Below are 2,500 nucleotides of genomic sequence, written 5' to 3'. Positions count from 1 at the left end.
TCCCTCCGAAGTTTCCCTCAGGATAGCTGGTGCTCGTACGAGTCTCATCCGGTAAAGCGAATGATTAGAGGCCTTGGGGCCGAAACGACCTCAACCTATTCTCAAACTTTAAATGGGTGAGATCTCCGGCTTGCTTGATATGCTGAAGCCGCGAGCAAACGACTCGGATCGGAGTGCCAAGTGGGCCACTTTTGGTAAGCAGAACTGGCGCTGTGGGATGAACCAAACGCCGAGTTAAGGCGCCCGAATCGACGCTCATGGGAAACCATGAAAGGCGTTGGTTGCTTAAGACAGCAGGACGGTGGCCATGGAAGTCGGAATCCGCTAAGGAGTGTGTAACAACTCACCTGCCGAAGCAACTAGCCCTGAAAATGGATGGCGCTGAAGCGTCGTGCCTATACTCGGCCGTCAGTCTGGCAGTCATGGCCGGTCCTTGCGGCCGGCCGCGAAGCCCTGACGAGTAGGAGGGTCGCGGCGGTGGGCGCAGAAGGGTCTGGGCGTGAGCCTGCCTGGAGCCGCCGTCGGTGCAGATCTTGGTGGTAGTAGCAAATACTCCAGCGAGGCCCTGGAGGGCTGACGCGGAGAAGGGTTTCGTGTGAACAGCCGTTGCACACGAGTCAGTCGATCCTAAGCCCTAGGAGAAATCCGATGTTGATGGGGGCCGTCATAGCATGATGCACTTTGTGCTGGCCCCCGTTGGGCGAAAGGGAATCCGGTTCCTATTCCGGAACCCGGCAGCGGAACCGATACAAGTCGGGCCCCTCTTTTAGAGATGCTCGTCGGGGTAACCCAAAAGGACCCGGAGACGCCGTCGGGAGATCGGGGAAGAGTTTTCTTTTCTGCATGAGCGTTCGAGTTCCCTGGAATCCTCTAGCAGGGAGATAGGGTTTGGAACGCGAAGAGCACCGCAGTTGCGGCGGTGTCCCGATCTTCCCCTCGGACCTTGAAAATCCGGGAGAGGGCCACGTGGAGGTGTCGCGCCGGTTCGTACCCATATCCGCAGCAGGTCTCCAAGGTGAAGAGCCTCTAGTCGATAGAATAATGTAGGTAAGGGAAGTCGGCAAATTGGATCCGTAACTTCGGGATAAGGATTGGCTCTGAGGATCGGGGCGTGTCGGGCTTGGTCGGGAAGTGGGTCAGCGCTAACGTGCCGGGCCTGGGCGAGGTGAGTGCCGTAGGGGTGCCGGTAAGTGCGGGCGTTTAGCGCGGGCGTGGTCTGCTCTCGCCGTTGGTTGGCCTCGTGCTGGCCGGCGGTGCAGGATGCGCGCGCCTGCGCGGCGTTCGCGCCCCGGTGCTTCAACCTGCGTGCAGGATCCGAGCTCGGTCCCGTGCCTTGGCCTCCCACGGATCTTCCTTGCTGCGAGGCCGCGTCCGCCTTAGCGTGCTCCTCCGGGGGCGCGCGGGTGCGCGGATTCTCTTCGGCCGCCATTCAACGATCAACTCAGAACTGGCACGGACTGGGGGAATCCGACTGTCTAATTAAAACAAAGCATTGCGATGGCCCTAGCGGGTGTTGACGCAATGTGATTTCTGCCCAGTGCTCTGAATGTCAACGTGAAGAAATTCAAGCAAGCGCGGGTAAACGGTGGGAGTAACTATGACTCTCTTAAGGTGGCCAAGTGGCGGCGGTGTGGCTGCATCCGGACTTGGCTTTTCGAAGTGCGGTCTTGATGTAGTCGTGCTGCTGCTGCGAGGCGCCTTCCTTGGGTTATAGTTACAGGGAGAGTGATGCGCAATACATGGGCCTAGCCCTCTTAGCCTCTCCTCTCCTGCGGTCTTCTCCCCTTCTCGTGGGCCCGCTGATTTTTGCAGAGTGGAAGACCGCACCAGGGGCTTGGGGGGGTTACCAGCCCCCCCTCGCATTATCCCTTTATAGTTGGGGGCAGCCGACAAGAAACAAGAGATGGTGGCCCTTCCGCTGAAGGTGCCACCCCAGCTACCCCAGCACCTATCCGGCCAACCGGCCGTAACGAAAATGCGATAGTTTGTGTAGCTCCCTTTGCTTGCAGTGAGTGCCACCGCACTTTTACCACGAAGAACGGTCTCGGGGTCCATCGCCGCCGCCAACACCTTGCGGCCGCCAACGCTGAGATCGTGACGGAGAGGCATCGTGCGAGGTGGACGGAGGAAGAAGTCCTGTCGCTCGCCAAGGCAGAGGCCGAACTGTTCCTTGAGAGGGACGCCCGGTTCTTCTTCGTTAATCAAGAACTTATCAGGATGTTCCCCGACCGAACGCTTGAGGCAATCAAGTGCCGACGGCGGCAAGCTGCCCACAAGCAGCTTGTCCGCCAATTCATGGAGGCGCTTGAAATCGGTCGGGGGGAAGAGCCGGCGTCCCGCCGGGGAGCAGCGAGCTCGCTGCCTGACGCGGGCGAGGCCGCTGCGCCGCCCGTCGACGCAGCCGAGGACTTCGCGGCCGACACCACCGGGCCGCCGCCGGAGGGGCCGACTGACGCCGCCATCTGGGAGCATCTGGCGGGGCTACCTGCTTCCGCCCAGC

The 2,500-nt window shown here is 60.6% G+C and overlaps 1 pseudogene; it reads left to right on the top strand.

Annotated features, from left to right (window-relative positions):
• Positions 1 to 2,500, top strand: part of LOC124577392 — a 7,957-nt pseudogene that overhangs the window by 1,273 nt on the left and 4,184 nt on the right.

This window comes from Schistocerca americana, unplaced genomic scaffold (assembly GCF_021461395.2).
Source record: "Schistocerca americana isolate TAMUIC-IGC-003095 unplaced genomic scaffold, iqSchAmer2.1 HiC_scaffold_266, whole genome shotgun sequence".
NCBI classification, from domain to species: domain Eukaryota; kingdom Metazoa; phylum Arthropoda; class Insecta; order Orthoptera; family Acrididae; genus Schistocerca; species Schistocerca americana.
Note: the sequence above shows the minus strand (reverse complement) of the source record. Positions and strands in the feature narration are given on the sequence as shown.